Consider the following 24,286-nt stretch of genomic DNA (forward strand, 5'->3'; position numbering starts at 1 on the left):
CTAGAAATGCATTTAAAGGAGTGGTATAAGGTATTTTAGTGATGTAAGTGACAGGTTTGTCCTTATGTCTCATTATCTGGAAGACAGCATCTCCAGCAGCACAGGCATATGTCATCCTGCCAAGGCCCAGTGTGGAACATAATGTGTGAAAGAGACTCCAGATGAGGGGAATGGATCTATTTCTTGCTTAAAATGCTTAAAATTTATTCCTTTAGGGTGAATGACTGTATTTTATAACTCCAGTTTTAGAGATAATAAATAATTTTAGGCCACTGAAGTGACAGGACAGTACATCTGTGTGAAAAGTGAATCATCTGGGGAATAAAAATAAGGAAGATCACTCTGAATTAAGTGCATGAGCCCACAGCCTGAGTTATTGGTTTGATATTCAGATGTTAAAGTGCAAGAGCTTGCTTTGAGCTAGTCCTATGGCCAGAGCTGCTAGAAAATGTGATCTCACAGTTTGAAGCTGCTTGGATCTGGCACTGAAGCAGAGATGATAAAAAATCTGGTATCCTGTTTTCACTTTCTGGGCTGTCAGCAGTGTCTTCTAGAGCCAGAGGCCTGGAAGTTGAAGGATCTCAATGACATGAGTATCCTGATGACAAGGACATGAGGACCTCTGCAGTCCACCCACATGGAGATCCTGCTGGTTGTGGGATCACCTGCTCCAGCTTGAATGGGCAAGGAAGGCCTGCACATACCTGGCAATTGTGTCAGTGTCTAAAAGCTGGCCAGTAAAATTGATACTCTGTTGTTAGGACTATTGTTGATAGGTAGGTAGGCAGACAGACAGACAGATAGATATTTGATTGAATAGACACTAGAAGTTCACAGAGGGGGTTGTTTTGCTTTGGTGAGGGGTAGGGCTTTTAAATATGTAGATTAATTACAATTGATTCAAACTTGTGGTAAAGTTTAAATTGAAACTTTTCAATTTGAACAGCTCTTTGAATTGTCACTTTTTACAATGACCCAAGTAATAATTCAAGAGAGTCCTGCTATGTCTTACAAAGTTTGGAGAGGTTGCAAAGGGAGAGGAACTTCAGTTTATTGATTTTGGGTCCCAAAAACATTCAATAACTATTATCTGTAGTTAGCAGATCTACAGGACTCATGCTGATTAATTTCCTTATCTGAAAGACGTGCTTTTCATACTGTAAATGACATCTAACACTCCCTGAAGGGCTCTACAGTTTATAGATTTTGTAAGAGAATGTGGGAAATGAATGCATTATTTTCTTGCCTTTTTGTGGTGCTGTGATTCTGTTATTCATAGAATGCTCTATTTTAATACATTTTATGCTTTTACTAGCATTTTAACATTTCAATGTAAAAGAAAAAAAGATGAGTCTTCGATCATTCATAGTGAGAAAAGTGCTTAAGCTTTAATCCACACAGAGTCAGTAACTGTTATTTGATCTTAAAGGATGGCGCTCATAAACTATAGGAAGGCAAGGGCTAAGACATTCTTTATGGTGTAAATGTTATAGTGCATCTCATATTTATTGAAGGGACCATAATTATGCAGAGCTATTACAGTGGATATTCATGGCACTGTATCAAGCAGTATCTCTGAATTTTTTATCAACTCCATGAGACTGAATGAGGTACCTGTATCTATTCATTGCATTCAACTTTTCCTCCTATTTAAATCAACTTTCTGTGAAAGACTGTGTTGTTGCATAAATATACACGGCTGCAGCAAAGGAATTAAGGAGGACCATAAGCGTGGAGACTGTATAAGGGCTGAGTTAAAGTGAACCTGTTGCTTTTTTAGATTTTTTTTCATAGCATTTTCTGTACCATCTTCTGTTCATAAGTTTGACTCATATCTGAGCAATGTTCTAGTGCTGTGGGCACTTTTTAGCTCCTTTATAGGAAAGTACAAATTAATGATTACTGCTTATTCAAAATGCTTTTCCAGTGGTACTTTTCCTCATGATTATTAGTATGAAGGGGTTACAAAGCTGATCACACAGAGCAAGTACAGATTCCTCATAGGTTTAGGAATCACTAAGTTTTGTGATGCTGTTTATTATTCAGAAAAACTGAATTAATAACTATAAATTACATTGTGATAATGACATTGATATTCACTAGAATATGAGAAGAACTTTACTAGGCCATGCAATGATAGGACAAGGGGTAATTGATGGAAAACTGAAAGGGGGTAGATATTTAGATCAGATCTAAGAAATAAATTCTTTACTATGAAGATAATGAGGCACTGAAACAGGTTGCCTAGAGAAGTTATGGTTCCCCTATCCTTGGAAGTGTTTAAGGCCAGGTTGGGTGGGGCTTTGATGAACCGGGTCTACTAGAAGGGATCCCAGCCCATGGCAGTGGGGCAGGAACTAAGGATCTTTAAGATCCCTCCCAACCAAAACCATTCTATGATTCAAAGACGTTTTTCTGGAAACCTTATTCTCATTTAGGGGCCTGAGGAACTGTGTCAAAGGAAGGCAAGTGAGGAAGCCAATGCATGCTTTTTAAGGCAGTTCCTTTACTGGAATAACTGTTCAATACCCTAAACCCTCCTGAAACCTGGTCCAGCAAGGAAAGGTCACAAGCAGGAGCTCTGCCTCCTCATCCTGACCTTGCATCAGCAACTTTGCTCAAGTGTTTAATATCAAGGAAAACCAAGACTACATTCTAAAAGTCAGTTTATCAAACCATGCATCTTATCTGATAGCCTGATTCTATAGGAACTCCTTCTGATACACATTTTCTGCATGTAAGAAAAACAACATTAATTAAACCAAAATATATAATAAAGCTATTAGGTATAAATCCATCTTTACACAGCATAGAACTCTCTCTGTAATCATGGAGATTTTCATATTTCAAAACAAAAAATGGTTAGTAACTGAGAGAAAATTGAGGAAACTTCCCTTGCTGATTAAGTATTCAGTAATTGTCCAGTATATGAGGAAGGGAGGAAGGAAGGAAGGAAGACCTTAAACCTTTACTCTCCCCACTACTGGGGGAAAAAAAAGCATTCAAAGAATTTCAAACAATGATAAATTTACTTTTTAAAATGCGCTGTAATACTTTGTAATTTGCAATGAAAAAGATTCTAAACAAGTATGCTGTAAAATTGCATGTACCCACTGAATTTATTCCTAATTACTGTATTACATTTAGGAAGAGAGGGTGACTCAGAAATCACTACCTCACTGCTACTATCTGCTCTTTGACAAATGTTCAGAATCAACTAAGTTCTCATAGCTCAAAAGATTAAGGCACATAAGACCAGGAAAACTCAGTTTACTGTACTGTTTACTCAGTACAGTGTAGAGTCAGGCTTATTTTATGCAAGGATTTGGATGAAATATTTGTGAATATTCGTCTAGAAATGGCTGTTCTCCAAAGAGGCATCATTTGAGAACCATGCTTTCCTCTCATCTCAGTGTTGGTTACGTTTTTGAAAAGCTAATCCAACTACTGAATGTTAAACTGGGGGGGGGGGGGGGGGGACGGACGGAGGACGTTATTATATCACTGTATATCTAAACTATCAGGTTTTCTATTACCTGTTTGATCATACCGTTCAATCATTCTGTCGTTATATAAATTATAAATGTAAAGAGAGCGAACTGCTTTCCATTAGCTGCGGGTGGTGGTTTGCTCCCGCAGGCCTGCTGTCAAAACCCTGGTGGGAATTGCAGGCTGGGTGTATTATGACCATCCGCTTGCCTCAGAGGCGTCGTCGACGGCACAGCGAGGAAGAGAGGATTTCTGTGCTGAGCCCCAGCCCAGGAGCAGCTGCCAAGAGCCGGCGGCGCCGCGGCCCGGGCGCGGTCCCTGCGCTGGGCACTGCGCTGTGTCCGTGCCTCGCACACGCGGGCGCAGCACGGAGCCCAATGCCGAATTTGCCGCTGCGGTAGGACGAGGCAGCCGAAGCTGTCTCCAGAATAAGGGAATGAGCGTGGCTCCCGGCAGCGCAGGGCTGCGGTGAGGGCCGCTTAATGAAGCGTGACAGGTACGGGAGGAACGAAATCACAGCACTCGGCAGGCAGGCCATTTAAAATGGTAATACAGGCAGCCCTCCTCTCATCCCGGCGCTGACACTCCTCAGCATCTGCCTGTGCCGCTCATTCTGCTCACATTGTCAGGTGGATATCAAAACAAGCACAGCAGGCAAATAAATACGCGAATCTGAGCAAATATTCTCTCTCCTGCAGGAACCGTAGACAAGAATGACTGACGGGAACTCACTGCTACCGATGATCTTGGTTTTTTCTGACTACTCTCTGTAGGTTATTTCTTGTCATGCCCTTCATTTCAGATTATTTATATAGGTCTCTGGTAAACTCCCCAGTCATATTGGTGCATAAGAATATAATGTGAACTTGCTGTTTTACATCAGATGACTATCTGAAGAAAATCCAGGGATAAACTTTTGTGGTTTAATGATGGAAATGCATAATTGGCTAAGATTTAATGGAACAGCTATGAATAGATCAGAAATCTCGAATTATTGTTTTCATAATTTTTCTGCTTAAACTGTATTGGGATTAAATAGAAAAACAATAATTTGTTTGTTTGGGGTTTTTTGGTGTGGTAAGACAGAAGTAGTGTTAAAGGTAATCTTGTCTCCAATACATTGGAGCTGTGCTAATTACCAAGAGTGGGCACAGCCTTGCCCTCACAGCTGTGGATGTGATAAAGAGTGAGTTAGGGGCAGAGTCAGCTGGAGTCTGCTGGTCGTGCTGTGAGGAGGAAGGGGCAGGTTGTGTGAGGGACGGGTAAGGTAAGTCACTGTATGAGAGACAGACAGGGTTAGGTGGCTGTGAGAGGGACAGAAACGAGCGAGTTGGGACTGAAGAAGGAGAGAAAGAGCCGGAGCTGCCCACAGGAATGCTACAGAGAAAAGGTATGAAAGACTTCTAGATAATATGGTGCTAATACTTGAAGCCCTCTGAGGTTTTTAAAGAAGCACTCTGAACGCAGTGGCTATCAAGACTCCAGTTTTGGTTTTTTTTTTGTTGTTTGTTTGTTTGTTTTAAGGTTTATGTTCAAAAATAGATTAAGTCTCTTAGGTCTTTGTGGATCTGTTATTAAGAGAAGTGATGGTCTGACCACAGTCTGTTGCGCAGACATTATTTTATCTGAAATAAGGCCAAATAAATTCTTCCTTTGTAAGTATAAAAATTGCATCTACCATATTTAGAAAGGCAACTTCTTTTTCTCAATCTGGAAGCCCAGTTGAGAGTGTTAGCATCCTACAAATCACATAGGTTACCTCCATCATAACAGAGTTTTACCTACTTCAGTAAGATTTGAATTAGGCTCATTACTATCCTAGTTCTTATGTGGAAATTGAAAATACTAATAGTTGTCTACAAAATAAAGTATATGTGAAAAAAATAGTTATTGTTAATAATGCACATTGAGATTATTGCCCTAAGAGATTCAATGTTGCATATTAAAAAGTTATTTTTGTCTCTGAGTTCTTCTGCTTGTATGACTCCTCTTTTGCATGTGGACTTGTCCCTGCTTACCTTAGGTTTCTTTATATCATCATTAACTCATCTTTATTTATCATTAGCTCTTCCTCATTCACCACTTGCTTCTCTTCTCCTGTCCCTCAGACTGTCTGTATTGAGGCAAATGAAAGTGATATGTGGTGCTTAGGGTCCAGAGCACAGGTCATATGTGGAGTAGCTTGGGTAACTGGGGTTTAGGCCAGAGAAAAGGAGTGTCAGAAGTGACCTTATCATTCTCTACAACTACTTGAAATGTGGTTGTAGTGAGGTTGTTGGTTTCTTTTCCCAGGTAGCAAGTGCTAGGATAAGGGGAAATAGCCTTAAGTTGTGCCAGAAGAGGTTTAGATTGGATATTAGAAACAATTTCTTCACTGAAACATTTCCAAAGCATTGGAACAGGCTACCCAAAGGAGTGGTCAAGTCACCATCTCTAGAGGCATTTAAATGGCACTTAGCAACGTGGTTTAGTATTGGACTTGGTGGTGCTGCGTTAATGGCTGGACTTGTTGTTTTCCGCCTTAAATGATTCTGTGATTTTATGATGTGTATGCTTGGATTTTTTGAGGCGAGATCCTACCTATAGTTATTGACATACATATGCCAGCTGGTGGATGGGGTCCGCTGCTTGGGACCCAGAGAGCCACAGCCATCCCAAAGGATGTCTCGCTAGAAAATAGCTCCTTGGGGGGTCAGGGCTCTCCTCAGCTGGCAGAGGGGCTTCTCAGCAGCGGGCAGAGCAGTGATTTTTCAGCTTTCAGTGATTTCAGCTCAGTGCTCTTAGCTCATGCCCTTGTGAGTTAGCCCCTCTTTTAGCCAGTCGTGGTGAGAGCGAGAGAGGTCTCGTATGGAATTTTCACAGGTGGTACTTTATTGAGAGGGTACCAGCGAAAGGGATCCAGGGACGAGGAACCTCTGCCGACCAGAGGAAACCCAGGGGTTTTTATGGGACATCAGGGTGGGAGGAAAAGGGTACAGAACCAATCAATTGTAACAGATCTACATAAAATCCCGAGGGGGCTTGTGGGTCTCCAGCCAGGTCACCGTGGCTAGGAGGTTTGTCTTTGTCTTAGGTGCTCAGGGTGAAGTTGCGAAATTCTTCCTTGACTCCTCAGCTTGGCTCCCTCCAGGGCAGAGCAGCCGGGGCTCCGCCCACCTCCACAAATACAGATATTCATTTTGTTGCTCTTGGAATATGGGCTTTATCTATTTTGTTTTAGAGTCTGGATGTATGTGCTTTTGGTATCTTCTTGTAGTGAGTAGAAGACCAGTGTCTCAGTAAACTTAGACAGTCTTTGGACAATTATGCAAATGTCTTGCTTTATTAATCAAAACTCAAGCGTCTCAGTGCTAGGCTTATCCAGCTTGCAGTTAGAGGAGTCGTCTCCAATTCGGTGATATGTCCTACTGGATTGCATGGCATATTTTGGTTAGTGTGTAGAAATGGCACTTGAGAGTTAGGTAGTAGTACTAGTGATTTGTGCAGCACTTTTTTGTATCTTTGAATTGATCTCAGGTAAGAAAACTTGTTTTATTTAATTCTAGCTAAAAGAAAATATTAAGGAACTCTGCTCCAACTCCCAAGTCTTTAATTCCTCTCATGGTGACTTTAATTGGAAGAAGAAACTGACTTCACTGTTTTTGTTTGAAGAAAGCAGCAGTAAGAGAATAATACTGTTTCAGGTTGGTATGACTGAGTATGAACTACCCTTTTAAACTATTTTATATTTACACATTTTGTTTATGCAGCAATTTCAGCTTATATTTTGGAGGAAGTAAATTAGTAAATTATATTAATTTCTATTTTTGAAGAAATGTCCCTTCAAGAAACCAATGTCTCTCTTTGTTTTGTAGAAGTTACATTTTTGTGAATGAGAATTAAACATCTTTCAAAAATCATACCATAAGACATTCTCTAAACAACATGCATTAACCCTGACTGCAGCAACTTAATTGCAGGGAGGAAAGACCATTAGAGCTGTTTTGTTAATTCTGATATTGATAAGGATTTTAAGCTTTACTTTCTCATTCTTCACAAGCTGCTCAAATTTCTAGTCTGAGGACTGTTTAATTTGGGCTGGTTCTTTAGTATGTTTTGAATCACTCTTGGAGCATTTCTAAAAAAAGCTTGTGTATGATTTCATCATTTCCGAGTCATTTAATTGTCCCTTATGATGTCCTAGACCTTTCCTCTCCTGTGGTTTGATGTACAAGTGAAGGGCAGACTTCTGAAGTCTGTCAGATGTTTTGCATACCGTGCAAGTTCTTAAGCCTGTTCATTGTGATAAATATGGCACTTGCAGATTGATGAAACATTTGGCTATGGTATCACTTACTTAAAAAGTTAAAGGAATTTGGGAGTTTGCAGCTTTTGCACATTAAAGTACTTGTAGTTCAATTATGGTTTCTTGTTCTTTCCAGATCTTTTCAGTTACTTTATCAATTTTGTCTGTTGTTATAGACAGTTTAGCAATAGCTTGCACGTTGTACACACAGTGTAATTTTTTTCTGAAATGAAAATTGCCAAATACTTCTTGCAGATAATTTGCCTTTTAATATTTTTACAGCAATCATATTCCTAAGTCACACTGCATTCATCTAAAGAAACCTTTAATGATACTGCAAACTCCTTAGATGTCGAGTTCTACAATAGCTTTTTGAGGCACTATTTATGCAAGGTTTTTTTTGTTAGAGGCTGCTGTGCTTATTAGTCACTTACCATAAAGGAAACCCTTTGAAAATGTCACGCCAATGCACTGTTGCATCCTAAAGTGAACTTAGGAACATCTTTCACTACCTGAAGCAAAGTCGCAGGGCATCGCGTAAGGGGAGGCAGTGTAATTGGGCAATGCTTATCTTGGGCTTATGAGGGCAGATCTGATTTACCATACAAATAATTTTTCATCCCTTTTGTGCATCTCCTTCACCACATATCCCACTCTTTCTCAGCTCTGTGAATCTTTCCTCTCAGCCTTCACACCTACTCATTCTATGCTTGCCAAACAAGGCACAGCACATGTGTGTCTGTTTTCCCATTGTCCTCTGTTCCTCAACTGCTTATTCTGATCTTCCCTCCCACTTCCAAACTTCTACCTTTCGAGAAGGTAAGTGTAATTTAGGTGTAATGAATGATGAATCTGATGCTTTCTACTAATTCCTCATTCTCTCCTGTCTTTACCCAGATAATGTGATAGTTTGGACAGCCTTGTTTTTACAGTATTTGTTTTGACAGCGATCTCTTTTTTTTTTTAATGTCTGTATTTCCAAGAGCCCATGTTCCTCAGGCAAGGTTTAGCATAATGTCTTTATTTTAGAAGATGGAGGTTAGTAAAATATAAAGCCATTTCTTGGCACTTGTGGAAGTTTGCTCCTTAGCCTCAGGCTCACTCCAAATAAGTTATGCACAGGTAGGCTTTATTCCTGCAGTCAAGACATTCTATTGTGCTCCAGGAATGAAGCTGTCAGCCATTGTTCTTTACACTTGAGACAAGCATGTCAGAAGATGCCTTTTACCCGCTCACTTCTTTCAAAGGAGAGAAAAATGGAATCAGTGTTAAGTCCAGACCTTTAAAGCACATCATCAGTTGTGGTGGTGCCGAGGGTTAAAATGTGATTAAGATCCCAAGCTAGTTCCTATTGCCAGTCTGACTTTTGACTTCAACGTGGGTTGAAAGAGTTCCTTAAAAAATAAAGCAGGTTTTTAGCTGATGGATAAGCTCTGTGGCAAGCAGAAAAGATTGCAGTAATATTTTAAAAGATGTGTTTGCTATCTGGCCTCAGAAGTTGTAATTAACCTCTGTGAGGCCAGAGCTATGTATTATGAAAGAGTGAAAAGTATCTGTACTGTCTGCAGAAAAGGCAACTCATGTATTTTACAGGCAGTGTAGCATTTTAAAGTATAGATTTTAAGACTTTAATTTTAAATGATGGTGGCATGATCTGTTATGGCAATATAGTGCTGTAAACCATCTTTACCATACTCTGTATTACCGTTGTGGCTGTTTGTTCCTCAGTGGAAACTGAAAGAATAATACAGACAAATTTCATTTCTTGTTGTTTCACACTTCTGCACCACAATAATATGTGTAGCTAACAGGTTAACAAGTATGCTCTGAGCACTTTCTTTTTATTGAAAAGATTTCACAGGTCATAGAAACCTTCTAAACCTCACAGTACTCTTCAGATCTTGCAGTAAGAGTAATGTTAATTTTCCATTTCAGTCTTTTTTTTTTTCTTATTGCTCTCCTACTTTACTGTCACATTCAACCTTTTTTATAACTTCTGACAGGATGCTGCCTTCAATTCAGTCCCTCCAGCAATTATATTATGTGGGTTTGATTTTACATTATGGATTTAATGATGCATTAAAAAAGAATCTTGGTAGGAATGAATCATTCTAACTTCACTGAGGCTGGATATCCAAACAAAAATATGTATGAAAGTTGAAATTACTTTCTGTCTAGAGAAAGAAATGTTGAAATTACAGAACTCCTAATTTATATGGTATCAGAAGAAGATATAAAGGGCAGGTAGGTGTAAGTGTAATGCAGAAGACTCAATAGGTTTTTCTCCTCTGGTTTTATTAAAAATACTCCTTTCAAAATGTGTGTTGTATACCATTATAAACACAAGAAAGGTAGAAAGTATCGTCTACACTTCTGGAAAATTCTGAAGGGTAGTGAAATGTTTGAGGTCCTCTGGCAGGGTGAAGTTCTCCTATCACTTAGGTGCTCAGTCTTAACAGAAATCATGATACAATCCAAAGTGCAAAAAGTGTGGCTTGTACTTTTTAAGGCTTGATTATTCATCCTTCTCCTTTTGAAATTAATTTTCTGGAATCCCAAATGATATTCATAAATTCTATGTACATGGTATGTCAAAATACATATTCCTTCATCTCTTGAGGTCTCAGGAGTGTAAGAGTGCTATTAGTACAAGGCAGGTAACTCATGAGACAGAGGGTGAGATTTTTAAACAGCTAATAAGTATTCCAGAAAACAGGGTTTACTCTGGCTATTACTTACTCGTGTTAATGCAGATCAGCTGTGTTTTGTTTTTGTATCACAGCAGTGGCAACAAATCTCAGAATAATTTAATTTAAATTTGTGTCACTTGTCTCGGGATTTTTTTTTTTTAATTTTAAAAGTTTCTGTTTTATTTAAAGGTTAGAAGATTCTGTTTACATGTTTCAGTCATCCAGTCAGGGATGAAAATCCATATGGCTTAAAGGACCACTTCCACACCGTAATCAAAAAGCATTAAATATCAAAAGTTAGCAATAAATGCAGAGAGCATAACTAACTCTTTGAGCAAACTAGAAAGTGAATATTTGCATATAATGAATGCATTCAGAGTTATCATAGCAGACTTCCAATACTTAGGGAGGGCCCACAAGTTAGCTGGTGAAGGCCTTTTGACATGGGCGTGCAGTGATGGGACAAGGTGGAATGGCCGTAAAGTGACAAGAGTGAGCTCAGTAGATATGGGAAAGAATTTCTTTACTTGTGGGTGTGGTGAGGCACTGGAACTGTGAAGCTGTTTCCCAGTGAAGCTGTGGGTGTCCCATCCCTGGAAATGTTTAAAGTCAGGTTGGATGGGGCTTTGAGAAACCTGATCTAGTGGAAGGTGCCCCTGCCCACAGCAAGGAGGTCAAAATGAGATGATCATTGTGGTCCCTTCCTGCCCAACCCATTCTACAAGTCTATGAGTCTATGATCATAAATACCAAAGAAAAGATGGATGTTGTAGTCTTTTGCATAATAATTTCTATAGATTCAAGCATTAATTCACTCACTGCCTCAAATTCTATATTCACTGAAAACAAACCCTAAATTACAAGCTTGCCCTTTACATTTTGCATGGATACCAAATGCTTTTAAAAGAATTATCTGATATTGCAGTGCAGTATCATCTTTGTCCCTGTTCATGAGTTTTCTATACTTTATGTTTTTCTCTTTAAGTAAATCTAAATGTCACCGGTGTGTCATGGGCCATGTAACAAGGACCAGGAGTCTAGGTTTAGGCTCCAGTGCAAAAGTCTTAGTCATACATCCTCCCACAGTTCTGCTTCACTAAATATTCAGTCATGTCAGGAGTTGCTTCCTTTCAGTGTCTGTAGGAATCATTACTGGGGAATAACAGAGAATGTGAGGTTGTAGTGGTGATTGTCAGGAAGGTGGTAGAAGGTACATGGGCTGGTGTCCTTTTGCTCGGGAAGTCAGGAAGGTGAGAAGAACCATAAGGTCCCCGTCAACCCCAGCCCCAAAATTATGTCTCAGCATATCGGGCATAATGGCTCTGTTTGGATAGTTCTTATGTCTGTGCTTCACCCCAGGGATGCCACTGACCTTTATGCTCCAGCCTTCTACCCTAACAAAGGGAGAAACTACGACAGTAATTCTTTTCAGAAAGAAACTCGCTCAAATATTTTTCACGAGCCTAAAGTGATCTAAAAATTAAAAAAAACCCACCAGCCTCCTTTGTCTTATTCTCAGTGTCTCTGAATACTTCTTTTACTGCATATGCTGGAAGACATTAGGGTGATTATTTTTAATGTTAAATGGAAGGAGCAGAATTAATCTCAAAGTACATTACTTTGTTTTATTTCTCAAAATCAAAAATCCATTAGGAACAGATATTGGTAGATTCAGAGTTCAAAATGTGCATAACTGAAAAAAAAAAACCTTTAATTTTTATGGCAGTGGCTATTAACAAAGTATGAGACATGGCAACACACAATGGGAAGGCTGATGGCATGTCATATATTGGGCATGATCAGCTGAAAGGAATGACTGATGCCTTTTCAAAGCTCTCAGCTGTTCACTTTGAGGATTTTATCTTCCAAAGATGGAAGGTGGAAGTATTTCAGTACTTGAAGGGGAAAGACAGGAGTGGAAGGGACAGCCAAGGTCAGAAATTCTAGATTAAACCACTCGACTTCAATATCTAAAAATATTCAGAGAATTTGCAAGCACCTGCATGGTTGCAAAGAAACCAGCACCAGGCAACACGGATTTGTCAAAAACCAGCTAATTTCCTTTTTGACAGATCAACAGGCTTTGTTGTGAGTTACAAAGCCCTAGAAGTTGTTCATTTTCCATGTGGCAAGAGATGTCTGTCTCTTTTGACATCTTCATACATAAGCTAGAGAAACATAGTGTAGGTTAAACTATTAGAAGATAAATGTAAAACTCAGATTGATTGTACTCAAAAGAATCAGTGTTTAGTGTAAAAGATGTATCCAGTGCATTCTGGGAGTAATTTTTAGGCCCATAAGAAAGACATAAATAATAGAATAGAGATTATGGTTGCTAAAGGTGTGAACAATTAGAAGACAGGGCTTGAATTTGAAATATTCTTGGAAAATCGTAAGAAAAAAATTGATGGCACTGGATTAATGTGATATGGATAAGTGCAATCTCCCATTTAAGTAGTGGTAATCAACTACAGAAGTTCTTTTTGGAGAACAAATTCTTTTTAAAGATCACTTTTTTTGGGAAAGGGCATGAAATTTCTAGATAGTCTAAGTCAACAGCATCATTCTACTATAATAAGCAACAGGCACAACTAAAGGAATGTCTGTGACAAAAAACTGTTTTCTTCTCTATCCAGCTAGGGGAGATAAAGATACCGTTAAGAGTGGAGCCAGTTTGAGGCAACACAACACAGAGTATGTGGGGAAGAGCAGAGAGAATAAGCAGTGGGCAGACTGTGTGGAGTGATTTTACCAAGGAGAGGAAAAAAGAGAATAAGATGAGTTTTAAGCATGCGAAAGATAGTGCCAAAACACAAGACGCAGTAAGACTCTCTGGATGGCCTCTTGGGGGCCCTGTTTGCTCTATTTATGGTGATTTCTGCACAAAATCTCTGCAGGAAATATTTGTTCTTTGCAGTTTTTAGTACAAATAAAATTATATGGGTTTGATTTTAATAACGTGTGCTTATGTTCACCTGTTTGCTTTCAGGGTTACTCTTCAAAGATTTGGATTTTAATTCTTGGATTGAGATCCAGTTTGCAAAATACTGCTACTTCCATAGAAGAGAAAATATGATTTCCAGCTGATCCTATTTCTAGCTTATGTTAAGGCAGATTGAGGGCTGCAGTAATTTAAGATATTTGCATACCACCTCGTTAGAGGCTGATGGATTTTAAGGGGTTAGGGTTGTGTATTAATTATCTGGAAAGTACATTATCTCTGAGAGAGTTGGTAATGGACAGCTGCTAATTGTTTGGATTAGAGAAGACCATAAAGAATTTCAAGGGGGATAGAGGCAGCAAAATGAACAAATGATAGAGGGTTTTAAGGTAGATTTTAAAAGAGTTGTAGAAATTAGAAACTTTTCTAGGCTCAAGATTAAATGGAGCAACTCAGGAAAAAAAAAATGAGTCAGTATTGACTGGCTACCTTTACTAAAGGTAAAGGATTGAGTTTTATTCCTTTGAGTTACAATGAGAAAAAAAGCTAGATATCATGATGTTTAAATAATGTAATAATATGGTATTACAGCCCCATATGAATTGCTGGTACATTTGTCTCAGAGTTCTTACCTTTTGCAGTGAAATTATGTGCATGTACAAGGGCATCATAGTTCAGCACTGAAATCCTGAGGGGAGTTGTTGAGACACTGCTGTTTTGGAGCCAGGCTTTAAAGGAAAGACAGAAAACAGGGAACACCACAAAATGAGTGAAACTGTATATGGCTTATAGCTGTGCAGCAAGAGCTCCATTTTCTCCTCATCTGAAAGCAAAGACAATGACTGCAAGCTTGAAAGTAGCAACGGAGCTTTTATGATGTGTCAGTTACCTGGGGAGTTGATTGCCAGCTACAGTGGTCACATCCTGATTGTGGAGCATGCTGATCACAGAGATTCAGCATCCCTGATGAGACATGCCCTGAGGAATTTCTGTGCGTTAGTTTGTGGCCTTTGTTTGGCACACATTGCCTCATGGTGTGAGCATCTTAGTTTGCTGCATAAGTATGTAAAGTTTCAGCTCCAACCTCAAGTCAGTTAGTTCTTCCTGCGTTCTTTTGCTTCCACTTCCTTTTACTCTTCTGCCATCTCTTTTAACTCATTTTTTACCTATGCTTAAAATTGCAGGCTACCAGTTAATCAATGCTCTTTTAACTGCCTTTTTAATTATTTTATGCCCTTTGGTTATATAAAGATGGGTTTAATTCTTCTGCTAGCCTATGATGTTAATATAAATTCTATTATTGTCCATTTAGACCACAACAAATTAGCTAGCATTCTAACCCCACTCTTACTCAATGCTGCTCTGATCATATGCCCTTGCACATTGCATTTGCAACACTGTTGTTTTCATAAGAATCTGGAACATGAACATTTAGCCCTCTAGCTTATGCACAAATAAATTTTCCTCATCTGTGCATCATTTCCAACTGAATTTGTTATTTTCTTAGGGGTTTTACACTGAAAGTCTCTATAGTTCAAAAGTGTAATACTGCATCATTTTCTTTAACTTTTGCTGCACTACTTTTACTCAGTAGTCTTGGAAAGACCTGGATCGTACATAGTCAGACTCCAGGGAATCAGGGTAAAAGTAGTAAAATCTAGTCTGTCAAGAAGGATCTTTCTGAGTCTAACACAGTGTGCCTTTCAACTCCTTTCATACGAAATGCCTCATTTTCTGTCTAGCTTGGTGATAGTTTCTGTTTAGGCTGTTCTGCATAAAACACTGAAAGAAGAATTCTTGTTGCACAGTGGCTTAGACTCAGCAGTTTCTTTGTGTTTAAATTATGAGTCTACTGCTCTGCACTTAGTGCAGCAGTGCTGAGCTGGGGACAGCATTATTTCATGGTGCAGGTACAAGGCAATGGCTGGCATCAAAACAGGGCTCGTGTTACAAAGAACTCTGAACTGCAGTCTGCCATCGTTAAGGTAGCTTTAACTGCCTGACACTGGCTGGTCCTTGGCTCCTGTTTGCCAGGAAGAAGGGAGAATGAGTAAAATTAAAACATAATGTTGTTTTAGCTGTTTAGTATTTCCTTTAACAATTTCATGCTGCTTCTTGTTACATAATAGGTACACAGAACTCCTAGGTACACAGAACTCCTATAGACCTAGGGCTATGTTTTCATGTTTCTGGCTGAAATAAAAATCTGATTCCTGCTTCTTTTATTATCAGCTTTAGATAAATATTTCAGACAACAATTGTGGGAATATCTAACTACTAAAATTTCCTGATTTGCTTAAATATTTGTGTATCTGTCATTCAGATGAATGAAGTAATATGAGTATTTTTTCTTCTTTCTGCTAAAATTCATTTAGACCCCACAGCTCTTATGTGTGCAAAAAAAAAAAAAAAGTTCCAGTACACTTCTAAGAATCCTGTTTTTGGATCTCTTCTGCTTCACTTTTGCAGATAGTAGTAATTAATTTTCAATTTTTTCTTTTTTTCTTGTGGTCAGCCATAGTCATAGAAGTTACTAAAAAATACTTTGCAATGCATACTTAATTTTAATCCTATGTTAGCATTTCACTAAAAAATGAGATAATTTTTTGTACCAGTAAGTTAAATTACTTACTAGCATGGGTTCCCCAAAAACCTCAGGTCTGAGGACCTCTTCCATTTTAACAAAACCTGAGTCTTTGTATTAGGTTGTATTTAAAGACTTGTAGTATGATGAGCATTGTGACTGTATGCATAAGAAGTCATGTTTCCCTAAAGCAATTGAGTAAATGTTTGTGTAAGTAATTGGATTTTCAATTTTGTTTAGTTTGTATGTGCCTTTGGGTATCGTAGGAGAGTTAACCCTGCTGGAAATCTTGCATGATGTGATGGTCTTAAGCTCTCATGAGACAGTCTAACATAAACTTTATAAGGCTGAGTGATAGACTTCTAAACATTTTCTATTTTCCATCTTGGCTTTCAATGTTTTACTGAAATATTATCTAGCACTTCTAAAAACCATTTCTAACAAAAATTTGAAACTAAACTTTATTAAAAATAGATGTGGGCCAGTTTGGTTTGACAGCTGGACAAAAGTTAGTGCTGGATCTCATTTTATCTGAAGCATTTTGACCATCCATAAAACATAACTAAGTTTTACCCAATTTTTTCTTCTGCGTTAACTCTTAACACTATAATACAGTGCATCCCCATACATCCTCTCTATCTGTTGCCAACATGGTTATATATAAAGCCTCAGCATTAAATTTTGAATTCCTTGATTTTGTTAAAGAGAGTGACAGAGTTACAAAGGAAAAAGTTTACAGAAATACAATTCCTCTTCCCTTTAGAAAAGCGATTTTAAAATAGAAGTTACATTATTTTCCACTTTTTGCTATTGGTAGATCTCCTGGGTACAGTTACCTTGGAAACATCATATTCTAAAAGAATAAGAATATAGGGAACATTTTTTGCACCCATTGATAATGGAAAAATGATGCTGCTGGTAGCAGTAGAAAAACATTCAGTTTAGCTGAACCAGAAGCCTGACCTCTAAGAAAGTTTGGAAAAGAGAGTGAAATCTTCATTTGGAATGTCTGGAGTTGAAAATTTGTGATTCTTTCCAACCTTTGTTTTTTAAGAACAAGTGGTGGCTTAGAGAAGAGGATTGTATTAATGATCTTGGCTTTCAAGTGTATTATCTAAAGCAGAGCACAGTTTGAATATAGTACATATATTCCAGAATAGAATATAGAATATAATTACATCCTTAAGTTGTAAACAAAGATGATGCATTATTCAGGTCTAAGCTCAGTGCCTAATTATTATTTAGAGATGTCGTGATTACAGCAAAATTGGAGTAAACACTGAAAATTCAGCCTGTCACAATTACGAAAATTATGGAAGCGTTATTGCTATTAACTACTGTTCCTTTAAGTTTCTGAGAGGTGTCATTGACACTTGCCTTATTTTGCATGAACCCTGATGTGGAGAGTGTTGTCATGATAAGTGAAGCTTTTGAAAAGCTTTGTAGAACACGCAGGATGGAGTTTTTTAAGCTCTCCAAGGGCACTTGAATCTGCATTGTACTTCGTATCTACTCAGAATCCAAACCTACACAGGATCCCCTGAAAATCATAGTCCGCATTGAACATTTTGGCACTTTGAAGTTGGTATGTTTATGAGAGGTACATATGGGTTGTTTCTGTTGGAAGGGAGTGTCTCCAGATGGGACTGGCCTAAAGGCAGGATTGCATGGTCCATTGCTATCCTAGCAGTGACAGGAAGATGCTTTGTAGAAAAACAGGGTAATTCTACCACCCGTGAGGTTGTCTAGTGTTGTTTATTTATTTACCTCCACTTCAGGGGGTAATGCAATCTACATTTTTCATTTTCTGGGAGATTTTATTTTATGTTACATCACATACTATTTATTGTTTGTAAAAGGAGTAATAGGTAAACTTACCTTTTCACAGTTGTTTGACTGTAAATGCTGATGCCTTGTCATGAAGTCTGTTAAAACCAATACCACAATGACCAATGGTGCAGGAGAAGATAGAGTTTTCTGTATTTATAGATCTTAACAAATGAAACCTTTAACAGCCCTCATGCACGTGCACACAAAAAGATACATTCCTAAGCAGTGTGACATCTTTGGGTGAAAATCAATTGATCAATCAGGATCCTCAGGTGAAATCTCAAGGTACTAAGGCATGATATTGGTGACATAAGTATTACATAATAAATTAAGAAAGCAATTATATATTAAATGAATCTATAACTACTTCTAATATTTAGTTTCAAATTTGTTTCTTCAAAGCTTTAATTTTCTCTCAGAAAACAGCAGAAGTCTGAAAGAGAAAAAGATGTCAGAGCTTCTGGCTGTGTATCAGATCCTTTTTTTGAACTAGCTCATTGAATAGCTTTTCTTTGAATTTATAATTGACAAGTTGTGGACTGTCAAACACCTGAGAACAGAACAGCTTCAGCTCTGGTTTGTGGAAGGGAGTAGATGTTCAACAGATATTGATCAAACTTTTGCACAGGATCTCAGAAATTGACAGAGTGACTGAAAAGGAAAAAAAGCATTGAAGAGAAAGGAACATTAAAAATTGTGTTCCAATATACAGGAAATACTGCAGAGAGTGAACTGGAAATACTTTTAAAGCAATAACTTAGGTTTTACTTTGTTACTGAGAAAGGGAAGAGTAGCATTAGACAGCATGGTATTGTTTGTTTTTCCCCTTTAGATTTTTTTTAATACTGCATCGTTTTTTTTTCTTTGATTTCTTTTTCAAAGACACTCATCTGTCAAATACTGAGCATGATTCATATAGATCTTATTTATTCCAGAGTGCTGCAGCCATGTTTTATTGTGTCTTGCCATTGGTATTATCCAAGCTAGCAAGTTCTGTTAGTTTTAGAGAGGGGATGTATCATTGGAAGTTAAAGATTATGGACACAGAAGTGTCAGACAGAACATCAGTCATGTGCTTGCTGGAAGAGCAGAAATGGAAAAAAAAAAAAAAATTACACCTTCAACTGACCCATTGGAGCATGAATTTTATACACTTATGTCCAGTGATGCTGTGAGACCATGTAAGTCGTTAAGGTAGGTCATTATGGTGCTATGGCAGTCAATGCAGCCAGGCAGTTTGATGAATGCATGACCCAGCACATGCAGGGCTAAGTACCCCAAGACTGCTCCTAACACTTTACCTCAAGCTCAGAGAAAAGGTGGCCAGTCTACTGTCAGTTTAAAGAGACTTGAAAAAACAGAATGGAGGCCAATGCATCAAGTCAGTAATGAAGAGAAATATTTGTATCATTGACAGTCCAGAAAGAGATTTAGAATCATTATTAAGTTTGTTTGATAAAGAAGAGGAGAAAAAAAACAAAGAAAGAAAACCAAAAGGAGAGAAAACCAAAGATGAACTTCTGATTAAAAACACAATTTTTAAATCTTGTACAAACTTTCCTTTGGAAAGTTTTCTATATTTTCCTCTGGAATGTGGTTCATTACTATAAACAGTGTCTCCAAATTCATAATGGTAGCTGCGCGTTGTAGGGACTACAGCCGAAGACTGAATTTTATATGTAATGAATTTTATATGCATCTTTATTCAGCAATAATGGCAAATAAAAGGAAAACACAGATGTCAAAAGAGCATTTGGTAAAGCACAGCTCTCCAGCAGACTAAGCTCCAAGAAATGAACCTGGGGGTTCCTTGTGCTAAACATCTTAATCAGGTAATTTTGACAGCTCTTTGTATCTTCTACCATTTCTTTCCTGAAGGTTGTCACCTGGTATAAAACATTGATAGTTTTATTGACTAATTAACTGATTTAGCCAAAAGTCAGAGAGGTATTCAGACTCTAGGTGTTAGAGCAGCTCTTTGGCATTCAGTCCATATGAGACATCTACATAAATAATGCTTTCCAGCATACACATCCTCATTATGCAGTATGACTAGTGTCTTTATATGAATCCATAGTAATTCATGGCCAGATAATATACATGTTACTCATTAGTCTATTATCTAACGGTTTATCAGTCATCATCTTTCGCAGTGCCCGCAGTGCTCTGCCAGCCCTGGCACCACGACAACCCTGGGGCTTCTTGGCTGACCAAAAGCAGGGACGCAGCAAAGGCTGGAGATAAAAGGTGAGACTCTTCGGAGACAGGGCTACAGAGTTTATTGGATCGGGGGATCCTCACCCCAGGGGTCTGTGTCAGAAGAGACCCCAAGGATTTGAAAGGAGCAACTTATAAAGGGGGGTGGGTTTCAGGGAAGGGGTACAGTGACAAACCAATAACAGAAAAGTAAGGAGTGACTCGTAACATGACTTACAGGTGCAGCATCAAATCATAACCAACTGGGAGGGGACCCTCTTGATCCTGCCCAATCACTCGATGCCTCTCTTGGAATTTTCTGGATGCAGGGAGAGGCCCTGGAGTGACTGACAGGAGCAGAGTGTTATGTAACTAATGATTGACACTTAATGAATATCTGACAAACAACTTGGGGATGAACAAAGGCAGAGAAACAGGAGAGGGGTACAAAGAACAAACCATTTTACTTTCCAGAAATAACTCATATAACAAGAACAAGCAAAGTAAAATCCAAAACATGCACCACCACAATCATCTTAAGCACCAATCCCTTCATTTGCAGCTCTATGTTTTTCAGGTCAGCTCACTGTTGTTTTAACACACAGGCACAATGTCTTATTGTTCTTCAGCCTTTTTCCTCCATGCAACCTCACTTCTGACAAAAAAAAGTATTTAGATGCTATGACAATACAGGATTTGTGTACATGTGTCTGGGTGAAAAATGTGGACTGCAAAATGGGGGCACTGGAAGAGGCAAAAACTAGCGGACAGTCCAGGACTGGCAGCTGGAAGATGAAACCAACCCTCTTCCCATACACATGGGACATCCTTCTCATTTGTGAATAGCTTCTGTTAGCAAGCAGGCAAGGAGAGGAGAGGCTGAGATATACTCTGAACAGCTGGAAGAGCCACCCTGGATGGCGCCAGTCAGAGCTGTTCTCCCTTGTCAGAGATCAGCACGTTGCATCACCCTCTTAAAAGGTCTGCTGGCTGCGCTCCTTCCTGGCACTGACAGCTTTGGAGAAAAGTGATGAGGAAAATTTTAGAGCAGCAGAATTATTCTGAAGTAGGGAAATATTCAGCTCAGCTGCTCGGTGTGTATGCAGTGACATAACTAATGCCAAATAAGACAAAGTACATTTACCAGGTATATAAAAAAAAAAAATCACAGAGGTACAATAACGCAGTTCTACCTAAATGAATCATCTTTTCTAGGTACAACCATTATTTAAAGATTGTACAGACCATAAGTTAGAGAAAATTAGTTGCTTGAAGATGGGGAGAAAGGTAGCTTTTTAAATCTGCTTTAATTTAAAATTCTGGAAACTTCCTTTCTGTTTCAAGTAGTTTATTCAAATTTAATCATAGGGGTGTCAGAGTATGAAAACGTCTAGTTATGATGTTGTTGGAGAATTTCAACTTTCAGTTTAATGATACTACTTGTGCCTGCATTGAGAAGTATCCATGGAAACAGTGCAGTAATTCATAAACTGTAGAACTGTATAAAGTCTCTCTACCACAAATACGTTTCAGCAAGAAAATCAAGAAGACACTTTTCATGTTCAGTGTTGCACAGCTAAAAAGGACCTCTCTTGAGTCAATGATTTGAGCCATTCCACAGTGTATAAAATTATTCAGTATTTTCTGACTTAAAGAACTGAGAAAACTAGATCAGAGCCATGAAATTCTCACCTTCCCAAGCAGGTAGTGTATCATAAAAAAATTGCCTGAATATAAGTTTTCATGTGAACTATCAAGTATAAAGTTGAAGTGAAACTGCTTCTATGAGATTTTATTTTTAAATTTGCAGATCATAGTGGAATAAATAAAAGATAAATACTCTGCTGATACCTGCCTAGAGTATAGTTTGTGTTCCTATTTAAGCCCAGCTAACTAAGCATGAGTCAACTTGACTAAGATAACATGATAAAAAATGGTAATTAAATACTCTCGAGCTTACTTTCTAAGGCAATAATTTTTTTTTTAGGTTTTCAGTTTTTTTGTTGTTGTTTGTTTGTTCTTTGTGATGGGGGGTTTGTGGGTTTTTTTAGGTTGGTTTGTTTTGATTGTTTTGTGGTTTGGAGTTTTTTTTACACCTCCATAAGCATATAATTTTACTCAGTTTAAATGTCAAACAACTCTATTGTTCAAATAATTTTTCTTCTTGTGCAAAAATTTTCTTTCTGCTATATTCTTGTAAAATGCGAATCAAGGAACTGATTTAGACTTTTCAATGACTGGTTGTCTAGCTTTGGTCAAGTCAGTGAAGACCACTGACCATGTCCAAAAAGGTTATTCCTCTTTCTATTTTCATTCAAAATGAATAATTTATATTGCTGTGATGCTGGGTGAAGGCCTTTGTTCACTGAGGAGTTGATGCTCCCTGTACCAATGTGTCTGTAGGTGCAGCCCTGTGCCATGCTCCATCACATGGACACCAAGCCAATGTCTCCTTTTCATGTCTCCTGGCCACAGGATGAACTTGGTGTATAGGCAGCTCCCAGCCAGTGCTGGTCATTATGCAGCAACAAGTTATCGAGCAGAATGCTTTTTGTTAGGTAGTAGAAATGACAACTAGAGGTTTTTTTAGTCTCAGGAAAATCCTATAAGAACACAAAAGACCAGAGTGAGATTGCCTTAGCATGGATGAGACCTGCACAGCATGCCATGCCTTGCTGGACATCTGTTCAGTGCTGTGCACCTCAGGGTTTCCAGCATGTGAATGCACTTAGGATTGTCTGTACTATCTTCTATTTCTTTACAGTTTTAGCTCCAATAAATGGCATCTTAAGGGATGCTTTCCTGCAGGGTCTGAGTGCCTTTCTTAATGGTACATAAATGAACTATCATTTCCGGGTACAAAGCATGTATGTAATCTAGGTAATCAAATTAATCAGGTTTTTAAAATGCCAGAGGAATTACACATAGCTCACAGTGAGAGACGAGGCATTGCTCTGACACGTTGCCTCTCTGCTTGAGATTGGAAGTTCAAAGTCTATGCTATATTGGTGTCTGATAACTAACATGTCTGGTTTACCACTTAGTAATTTCTTATACAAACTTTCTCTTCTCTGAAGAATGCCCCTATATGTTAAATGTCAGTGCACATTTCAAATAAGCTTCTTTTGTAGTTACGAAGATAACCTGCTTTTGAGATAGACCAGGTTAAAGGAGTTTTGGAGGAAATTTTAACAAGATGAGCAGCACCTTTTCTTGAGCTCTCTGTATCAAAAATAGCTTTTCCAAATAACCTTAAATGCTGGCAAAATGAATTTTGCTGTCACAGTTCAAGGAGGCATTATCTGAAATAGAAATGACCTTTTAAAAGAGAGTTTTAAGGAGATGGTACGGTTAAGCTTATAATACAATATATACTTCTACATTAGAGTAGGAAACTACCACTATGTTGTCTTAATATTATTTTTACCAGTGTTAGAGAGTAATTATTTATTTCCAGTGAAATAGCAGGCTGGACTTTTCAGTCTTCAATACCTCCAGATTATCAGAGCACTGAAAGGTAGAATATCAAAAATAGAAAGAAAAAATGCAACCTGACTGTTGCATCTGTGTTTAAAAGCCAGTCCTTGAAAGCGAATGACCAGACAGATCCAATACAATTAAGACCTTAGGCCAAAAGTGAAACTGCTTTTCCCTTCAATAAAACAACACTTGCATATATAGTAGTACAGTACAGGTTGGCAGAGAGATCTGCTCAGAATATCTGGTTATAATTTAGGAGCCAGCAGAAGCAGTAGGTTTTGTTGCAGATGATCAGTCAAGGACAGTTAACACAGTCTGATACACACCCCTAAGTATGGCTAGGTCCATGTGATCCCTGGACAGTCAGTGACAAAGAATTTAAAAGAAAGTTCCTGTTTCCCTCACCATTCTGCAATCCATGTAGTCTCCTTGAGCTGGAGATTCCTGTTTCCTCTCCCTACTGTTCAGGATACACACCCTTCTGAGAACCTGCTTATGACTTCATGAGCACAATTGAGCCAAGGGCGTTGTTTCTGTTCTGCTCTAAACCCAGTCCCTGCCCAGGTTGCACTCAGATTGATCAAGACATGACCATCTGTGCTCATATTCTTAGCCCTTCAGGTTTCAACCTGTGCTTATGGTTTGTGCTTCCAAGGCTCCTGTTATTCTGCAATCAGTACTCTGCATGCTTATTTTAAGGCTATTAGAAGTTCACTTGACACAGAAATTACCTCTTTAGTGTGTATGTGTAAATTGTCTTGACTACATGCTGTAAAAATCTGGCTAAAAAT

This window comes from Sylvia atricapilla, chromosome 4, assembly GCF_009819655.1.
Source record: "Sylvia atricapilla isolate bSylAtr1 chromosome 4, bSylAtr1.pri, whole genome shotgun sequence".
NCBI classification, from domain to species: domain Eukaryota; kingdom Metazoa; phylum Chordata; class Aves; order Passeriformes; family Sylviidae; genus Sylvia; species Sylvia atricapilla.